The sequence below is a fragment of the Ailuropoda melanoleuca genome, chromosome 5 (assembly GCF_002007445.2).
Source record: "Ailuropoda melanoleuca isolate Jingjing chromosome 5, ASM200744v2, whole genome shotgun sequence".
Taxonomy (NCBI): domain Eukaryota; kingdom Metazoa; phylum Chordata; class Mammalia; order Carnivora; family Ursidae; genus Ailuropoda; species Ailuropoda melanoleuca.
In genome coordinates this window covers 42283371-42293249 of record NC_048222.1, presented here as the reverse complement: position 1 = coordinate 42293249, position 9879 = coordinate 42283371, and positions in this window count along the sequence as shown.

Genomic DNA, 9879 nt, shown 5'->3' with positions numbered 1-9879 from the left:
GGGCATCTGACTTGGTTTCAGCTCAGGTCTGATTTCAGGTCATGAGATCGAGCCCCACATCGGGCTCCACATTCAGCGTGGAGTCTGCTCAGGTTTCTCTCTCGCTCTTCCTCTGCCCCTCCCCACTGTGTGCTCTCTCTCTGAAATAAATAAATAATTAATTTAAAAAAGAAGAAGAAATGCAGCAGATTTCTATACATTGATTTTGTATTCTGCGTCTTTACTGAATTTATCAGTTTCAGCAGTTTTTTGGTGGAGGCCTTCGGGTTTTCTATATAGAGTATCGTGTCATTTGCAAATAGTGAAAGTTTTATTTCTTCCTACCAATTTGGATGCCTATATTACTTTTTGTTGTCTGACTGCTGTGGTTAGGACTTCCATTACTATGTGAAATAAAAGTGGTGAGAGTGGGCATCCCTGTTTTGTTCCTGACCGTAGAGAAAAAGCTCTCATTTTTTCCCCAATATAGAATGATGTCAGCTGTGGGTTTTTTTTTTTTTTATGTTAAGGTATATTCCATCTAAACCTACTTTGTTGAGGGTTTTTACCATAAATGAATGTTGTATTTTGTCAAATGTTTTTTCTGCATCTGTTGAAATGATCATATAGTTCTTTTTTTTTAAAGATTTATTTATTTTTTTTAAAGATTTTATCTATTTATTTGACAGAGGTACAGACAGCCAGCGAGAGAGGGAACACAAGCAGGGGGAGTGGGAGAGGAATAAGCAGGCTCATAACGGAGGAGCCTGATGTGGGGCTCAATCCCATAACGCTGGGATCACGCCCTGAGCTGAAGGCAGACGCTTAACCGCTGTGCCACTCAGGCGCCCCCCCCTTTTTTTTAAGATTTATTTATTTAAAAGAAAGAGCACATGTGCACCAGTGGGGGGAGGGGCAGAGGAAAAGAAGCAGATGCCCCCCTGAGTGCAGAGCCTGATGCTGGGCTCAATCTCACTACCTCGAGATCATGACCTGAGCCAAAATCAAGGGTCAGACACTTAACCACCTGAGCCACCCAGGCACCATGAAATCATCATCAGTTGTTATCCTTTCTCTTATTGATGTGATGTATTATGTTGATTGATTTGTGAATATTGAACCACACTTGCAACCCAAGAATAAATCCCACTCGATCGTGGTGACTGATTTTTTTTAATGTATTGTTGGATTCAGTTTGCTAGTATTTTGTTGAGGATTTTTGCATCTATGTTCATCAGAGATATTGGTTGTTCTCTCTTTTTGTGGTGTCTTTATTTGATTTTGCTGGCCTCACAGAATGAATTTGGAAGTTTTCCCTCCTTTTCTACTTTTTGGAATAGTTTGAGAAGAATAGATATCAATTCTTTAAATGTTTGGTAGAATTTGCCTGTGAAGTCATCTAGTCCTGGACTTTTTTTTTTTTAATGTAATCTCTTGACCCCAACATCAAGAGTTGCACACTCTTCCAAATGAGCCACCTAGATGCCCCAAATTTGTTCTTCCCAATTTTGTTTTATTATTTATTTATTAAAGATTTTATTTTTTAAGTAATCTCTACACCCAATGTAGGGCTACGACCCCAAGATCAAGAGCTGCATGCTCGGGTGCCTGGGTGGCTCAGACAGTTAAGCATCTGGCTTTGGCTCAGGTCATGATCCCGGAGTCCTGGGATCAAGCCCCACATTGGGCTCCCTGCTCAGCAAGGAGCCTGCTTCTCCCGCTCCCTCTGCTGCTCCCCCTGCTTGTGTCCCCCCCACGGAAGAAATAAATAGAATCTTTTAAAAATAAATAAATAACTAAAACCTTAAAAAAAAAAAAGAGCTGCATGCTCTATGGACTAAGCCAGACAGGTAACCCATGGTCCTGGACTTTTCTTTGTTGGAAGTTGGTGTTTTTGTTTTTGTTTTGTTTTGTTTTAATTTGATTAATTTATTTGACGGAGTGAGAGAGAGAGCACAGAATCAGGGGGAAGGGGCAGAAGCAGAGGGAGAAGCAGACTCCCTGCTGAGCAGGGAGCCTGATGCAGGACTTGATCCAGGACCTTGAGATCATGACCTGAGCCGAAGGCAGATGCTCAACTGACTGAGCCACCCAGGCGTCCCTGTTGGAAGTTTTTTTATTACTGATTCAGTTTCTTTGCTGGTTATCAGTCTGTTCATATTTTCTATTTCAGTTTTGGTAATTCATATGTTTTTAGGAATTTATCCGTTTTCTCTGTGTTGTCCAATTTGTTGGCATATAGTTTTTCATAATAATCTCTTATAACTGTTTGCAGTTCTGTGGTGTTGGTTGTTATTTCTCCTCTCTCATTTGTGATTTTACTTATTTGGGTCCTTTTTTCTTTTTGATAGGTCTGGCTTAATGTTTATTGATTTTATTAATTTTTTCAAAGAACCAGCTCCTGGTTTAATTGATCTGTTCTATTGTTTTTCTTGTTATGTATGTATCTATGTCTGTAACCTCTGTGCCCAACACGGGTCTCGAACTCATGACCCCAAGATCAAGAGTTGCCTGCTCTACAGCTGAGCTAGCCAGGCTCCCCTTTTCTAATGCTTTTTTAGTTTCTAAATCATTTATTTCTGCTCCAATCTTTATTTCCTTCCTTCTGCTAGCTTTAGGCTTTGTTGTTCTTTTCCAAGCTCTTTTAGGTGTAAGGTGTAAGATTTCTCTTGCTCCTTGAGGTAGAACTGCTTTTGTGGGGGTGCCTGGGTGGCTCAGTCAGTTAAGAATCCGACTCTTGATTTTTTCTCAGGCCATGATCTCAGGCTTCTGAGATTGAGCCCCATGTTGGGCTCTTCACTGAATGCAGAGCCTGCTTGGGATTCTCTTCCTCTCTCTCTGCTCCCCTCCCCCCACCACTTGCTCACATGCTCTCTCTCTCTCTCAAAACCAAACAAAAAAACCCCAAAAAACAACAACAAAAATACTGTTGCTGCATCCCAAGGTTTTGTTTGTGTTTTCATTTTCATTTGTTTCCATGTATTTTTTTTTATTTCTTCTTTTATTTCCTGTTTGACCCATTCATTGTTTACTAGCATGTTACTTAACCTCTATGTATTTGTGGTCTTTCCAGATTTTTTCTTGTGGTTGACTTCTAGTTTCATAGCATTGTGGTCAGAAAAGTGTATGGTAGGGGCGCCTGGGTGGTGCAGTTGTTAAGCGTCTGCCTTCAGCTCAGGGCGTGATCCCAGCATCCTGGGATTGAGCCCCACATCAGGCTCCTCCGCTAGGAGCCTGTTTCTTCCTCTCCCACTCCCCCTGCTTGTGTTCTCTCTCTTGCTGGCTGTCTGTCTCTGTCAAATAAATTAATTAATTAAAAAAGAAGAAGAAAAGTGTATGGTATGACTTCAGTTTTCTTGAATTTGTTGAGGCCTGTTTTTTGGCCTAATATATGATCTATTCTGGAGAATGTTCCATGTACACTTGAAAAGAATGTGTATTCTGCTGTTTTAGGATGGAATGTTCTGAATATATCTGTTAAATCTATTGGGTCTAGTGTGTCATTCAAAGCCATCGTTTTCTTGTTGATGTTCTGTTTAGATGATCTGTCCATTAATGGAGGTGGGGTGTTAAAGTCCCCTACTATTTTTGTATTATTATCGATTAGTTCCTTTATGTTTGTTATTGTTTTATGTATTTGGGTGCTCCCATGTTGGGTGCATAAATATGTATAATTTTTATATCTTCTTGTTGGATTGTCCCCTTTATTATTGTGCTGTGTCCTTGTCTCTTTTTACAGTCTTTGTTTTAAAGTCTATTTTGTCCAATACAAGTATTGCTACTCCTGCTTTCTTTTAACAAAATCCATTTGCATGGTAGTTGTTTCTCCATCCTTTCACTTTCAACCTGCAGGTGTCTTTAGGTCTAAAATAAGTCTCTTGTAGGCAAGATATAGATAGGTCTTTTTTTTTAAATCCGTTCTGACACTCTATGTCTTTTGATTAGATCATTTAGTCCATTTACATTCAAGTGAGTATTGATTTAAAAAAGGTAATTTTTGATAGATATGTATTTATTGCCATTTTGTTACTTGTTTTGTGATTGTTTCTGGAGATTTTCTCCGACCCTTTTATATCTTTCTTTCTTTCATGGTTTGCACGTTTTCTTTAGTGATGTATTTGGATTTCTTTCTCTTTATTCTTTGCATATTTATTTGTAGTTTTTGATTTGTGGTTACCATTAGGTTTGTATGTAAGATCTTCTCCAGATAGCAGTCTATATAAAATTGATCTGATTTAAGCTTGAACCCATTCTTCACTCCTGTCCTCCCCATGTTTTAAGTATATGTTGTCATATTTTACATCCTTTTTTAAAGTGAGTTCTTTGACTGATTTTTTAATAGAAATATTCATTTTTACTGCTTTTGTGTTTCCTACCTTCATACTGTCACTTTTGGTCCTTCTTTTCCAGTCACAGAGTCCCCTTTGGAATTTCTTACAGGCCTGTTTTTATGGTCATGAACTCCTTTAATTTTTTGTTTATCTGTGAAACTTATTTCTCCTTCTATTTTGAATGCTAACCTTGCTGCATAGAATTCTCTTGGCTCTACCCCACTCAGCATTTTAAGTATGTTATGCCACTTTCTTCTAGCTTGAAGAGTTTCTGCTGAAAATCTGCTACCTAATAGGTTGTCCCTTTTAAATAACTGTCTTCTTTTGTCTTGTTGCTTTTAAGATTTTTTTCCTTATCACTATATTTTGCCAGCTTAATGATAATATGTCTTGGTGTGGGTCTGCTTTTGTTGATTTTAATGGGCATTCTCTGTGCCTCCTGGATCTGGGTATTTGTTTCCTTCCTCAGATTAGGGAATTTTTCAGCTATTATTTCTTCAAATAAACTTTCTGCCTCCTTTTCTCTGTCTTCTTCTTCTGGGACTCCTATATTACAAATGTTACTACATTTGATGGAGTCACTGAGTTCCCTGAGTCTATTTTCATGTCCCATAATTCTTTCTCTCTTTTGTTCAACTTCATTATTTTCCATTATTTTGTCTTCTTTGTCACTAATTTGTTCCTCTACTTCTTCCTGCTTGCTGTTCATTGGATCAAGCCTATTACCAACCTCATTTATTGCATTTTTCATCTCGGATCGATTCTTTTTTACCTCTTTTATCTCTGTAGTAAGGATTTCGCTAACGTCTTCTATTCTTTTTTTTCAAGCCCAGTGACTATCCTTATGATTTTGCTCTGAATTCTCCATCAGTCATGTTACTTATATCTGTTTCACTTAGATCTCTGGTCATGGCCTTATCTTGTTCTTCCACTTGGGATCAATTCCTCCACCTTAGCATTTTGTCTAAGTCTCTGTCTTCTTCTCTGTGTTAGAAAAGCCAGTTATGTCTCCTGCTCCTGAAAGTAAAGGCTTTATGAAGAAGAGGTCATGTAGTGCTCAGGGCCTGGTTCTTCAGGGAGTGTCTCTGCTGTGTGCTGCATGCGATCTGCTGTTGTCTTTTGGCTGCTCTATCCTTCAGGCCAGTCATCTGCCAGGGCTCTACTTGCCTACAGTGGACAGTGTTTGGTCCCTGGCCTGAATGTGGTGGGTTTTAACTAGGTGTGCTCTGGCCTGCTTGCGAAATGAGACCTGTCACCACCTCCACCAGAACGGAGGCCCTGCAGAACTCTCTGGTTGGGACATGTGTGGGCAGCGGTTTGTGCTAGTCTTCTGGGGGAAGGGGCCTCCTGTACTGGGAGTGAGGCAAGCCTGACTGAAAAGGATAGTCCTGCCAGAGCACAGCAGGGGTGGGACATGGTATAAGTAAGTTAGGTGGCCAGTGTCTGTGCTGCTTCCCACAGGTGTAGGTGGCTCTGTGTTTATGCTGAGGGGCAGGGGAGGAAAATGGCACCAGCCAGCTCTTTGTTCCTGGTCTCTCTCTCTCTCTCTCAACGCTGCCTCTTAGGGGCACGCTCCTAGAAGAGCAAATAATCTCCCCACTGTGTGCCCGTGGTGCTCTTCAGATCGTTGTTTCCACACTGTATGCCCCTAGGTTGTTTGCCTGCCTTCTCTCCCAGAGCAGCCTGGATGCCTCCACACTGAAGCCTAGTCCAGCCTGCCAATACTTTAAAAAACTTCAGGACTGGAGTGCCTGGGTTGCTCAGTCAGTTAAGCATCTGCCTTCAGCTCAGGTCATGATCCCAGGGTCCTGGGATCAAGCCCCACATCAGGCTCCCTGCTCAATGGGGAGCCTACTTCTTCCTCTCCCTCTGCCTGCCACTCCCCCTGCTTGTGTTTGCTGTCTCTCTCTGTGTCAAATAAATAAATAAAATCTTTAAAACAAAACAAAAGAAACAGAAAAACTTCAGGATTTGAGCCCTGCTGTGGCAAGAACTCACAAATTTCAACCCTTCTTGCTGTCTAAACCAATGGCTATGAAAAACATTCTCCTTGTGTGTTCCCTGTGTGGTCCTCTCTCTCTCCCTTCTCTACAACCATGGCTCCCTCCCCTCTGTAGCACCATGTGTCTGTACTTCCTACCTTCCTCAATGTGGCCTCTTCTCTCCCTTTAATTGTGGGGTTTGTTCTGTCAGTCTTCAAATCGATTTCTGGGGTATTTAGAATGAATTCATAGTTACTAGTTGTGTTCATGGGATGAGGTGAGTGTAGAGTCCTCCTACCCTGCCACCATCATCCCCCTTGTGCAATCCTTTCTCTTGATGAAGAGAAAAAAAGCGCTCAAATCCCAAAGTTCCTGTCATACTGTCCTCCTTTATCCATTCATTCCACTAACATTTTCAAGACTTTTATCAAAAATAAAATTTAATATTTTTTCTCATGAACCCCACATATTGAAAGAGTTTTGTGTCCTGCATTTATCAAGTAAGAATTTATTCATTTCCTATTTGTAATTAATCAAAAACATATTTGACCACCAGCTAGAATTCTGATCAGCATGAAGAGACTAGGGTTCTCTCCCAAAGTGGGTCTAACACTGGCCCAAATTGGGTAGGGTACAGCCCTGGACATGTAACCAGGGCCCACGGGTGCAAGAGCACCTGGCTCCAGGGGTCTCAAACAGATCAGGTTTGGTCACTCACCACTGACAAAATGCAAAGGCAGAGAGATGGGTAGCAGTGAAACAAGAAAGGAATTTATTTCAATGAGGCCAACACCGGGAAGACCAAGACTAGTGTCTCAAAGGCTGTCTGCAAAGTGCTGAAAATACCTGTAGGTTTATATAAGGAGAATGTGGGACAAAGGTCTGTGGGCAGTGCAGATGGGCAGTAAAGGTCAGGTGGATCATTGTCTTGGGGTCAGTCATGGGCAAGGTCTTGCTGCCTCAGGGCAGTCCCTATTGCTTGAGGGGGTAGTTTCAGTTCCCCTGAGGGATGTTTTGCCTACAGGGTCTTTTGCCTGAGTTAAGAGATTAGCTGGGAAGAACTCCATCAGTTACAAAGTACAGACTGACTCAGCAAGGAGTAGTTGAAATCTTCTGTCAGACTTGCTGAAGCAGCTCCCACCTCGCGGACAACCTTCTCCTCGTTGTGTCCTCAGCCCCAGCCGGGGAACCGTGGGCCTCTTATTTGCACCCCGTGGGGCAGAAGTCCAGGCAATGGGGCTGTAGCAAGAGTGTGAAACTAGCTGGGGAGATGTGTGTTCTCTTCCCAGCCATGTGACCTCCCCAGGCCAGAGTATCCTCCCCAGGGCTTGACTGCCCCATCAGTCAGGGGAGGGCCCAAGTGTTATAATCTCCAGATTTCCTTCCAGGCTCTGACCTTTCATGATGCTAAACCCTGGGCTCAGGAGAGTGGAGGTAAGAGGACAGCACAGTGGGGATCAGAACTGCCCCTGCCTTCTGTCCCACTAGGCCTGTCTGAGACGCTGCTTTCTGTGGGGATGAAAAACAATGCTGGGGGACACCTGGGTGGCTTAGTCGGTTAAGCATCTGCCTTCAGCTCAGGCCATGGTCTTGGGGTCCTGGGATCGAGCCCCTGCTCTGCGGGGAGTCTGCTTCTCCCTCTCCCTCAGCGCCCCCTGCCTGCTTGTGCTCCCCCTCTCTCACTCTTGCTCTTAAATAAATAAATAAAATCTAAGAAAGAAAAAAAAAAAAGACAATGCTGGGCCAGAGCAGGGCTGTCTGGTCACACTCAGATGACCGGGTTGGACATGCTGGCCCACCCCATACACATGCACACTCACACACACACACACACACACACAGTGCACACGCATGTGAGCACACGTGCACGTGAACGCACGTGCTTGCACAAACATGCCTGTGCCCATTCATCTACACGTGCATGTGTATGCACACACGCACACACAAACACACTCGTCCCAAGTGCTGTATGCTACACAGCACCACCGAGTTTGCAGACCTGCCCACTTCTCTGCCCTGGGTCACCAGATACCGTGTCTAGGCGTCTGTGTGGGAGGCTGGGTACAGGGCATCCTGCTGGCCCAAATGTGTCAGCGTCTCTGGGGGCTGAGCCCGCTGGTCTGCAGCCTCCTGTTCAAGAGCAGACGTCAGGTGAGGGATGCAGGCTTTCCTCTGTAACTGTGCTGCTTGGGTCTCCTCTGCTGCTTCCCATTTGCTAAGAGCTCATGAATCTTAGTTGTTCTCCCACAGGATGACAGAGATGGCCAAAAGGGGGCTAGCACTGCTGATGGGCGGGAGAAGGGGAGTGAGGGAGTGGGGAGGGTGGGTGGATGGACCGCAGGCTGATGAGAGGAGCTGACTCCATATTGGCCCACCAGGGGGAGAACTCGGAACATTCACATCTGTATCCCTACATGTACACTGCACCTCCTGGGCTCAAGAGAGGTTTCTAGAAAGGATGAATAGATGCCTACCTAGATGAGGGAGATAAGGGCCCCGGAAGGGATAAAGGAAGGAGGGAGGCAGGTGGGGAGGGGAGATGAATAAACCTAAGCTAGTGGGGACAGGCCTGGGGGAGCTTTTCTTTTCACATGGTAATTACAGAGGGGCTGGACTGACACAGTAGGGCCTGGTAAGAACATTACATCGTGGGCATGGCATTTCTTTTCTTTCCTATTTCCTCTTGAGATGAAATCTGCCCCTCTTATTCTGTGACCCTGGGCGATCTCTCTCTGAGCCTCAGTCTTCCCATCACTAAGCTGGGCCTTCCTTTCCCTCAAAGCGCCATCAAGAGATTCAGGTGAAGGGGCGCCTGGGTGGCACAGCGGTTAAGCGTCTGCCTTCGGCTCAGAGCGTGATCCCAGCGTTCTGGGATCGAGCCCCACATCAGGCTCCTCCTCTATGAGCCTGCTTCTTCCTCTCCCACTCCCCCTGCTTGTGTTCCCTCTCTCGCTGGCTGTCTCTATCTCTGTCAAATAAATAAATGAAATCTTAAAAAAAAAAAAGAGAGAGAGATTCAGGTGAAATAATGGAATGAGAATAGTGCTTTGGAAAACAAATCCGTGCCTAATGGCAGGGGTGACACGCCCACATTCAAGCTGAAAGACAGTGTGGTATGGTGGTTACTGAAACTCAGGCTCCCGAGTCACACTGCCTGAGTTCCGATCCCAACCTTCCCCTTTACTAGCTGTGTGACCTCAAGCAAGTTCCTTAACTTCTCTGTGCCGCAGTTACTTCATCTTTGAAGCGAGCATGACGATAACAGTGTCTGCCTCACAGGTTTAGTGTGAATGTGTGTCGACACAGGTGCTCGGCCACTGGCCCGCTCTGTTGATCTGAATCAAAACAAAAGAAAAACAAGAGGATCTCCGTTAAAGGAGCTGTGGGAATATGAAGAGAGACACTGTTTTATCTTTAATTTAAAAATTTCCCCGGGGCTGTGTATTTGTGTGCGTATGTTTTAGTTTCACTATGTGACCATTTCGTTGTGGTGTCATGACTTGCTGCTTTGTGACTTAAGTATTTTAAACATTTCGTTAATGTTCTTGGATAAGTAATACATCACAGGGCACAATATTTGCGAGGTT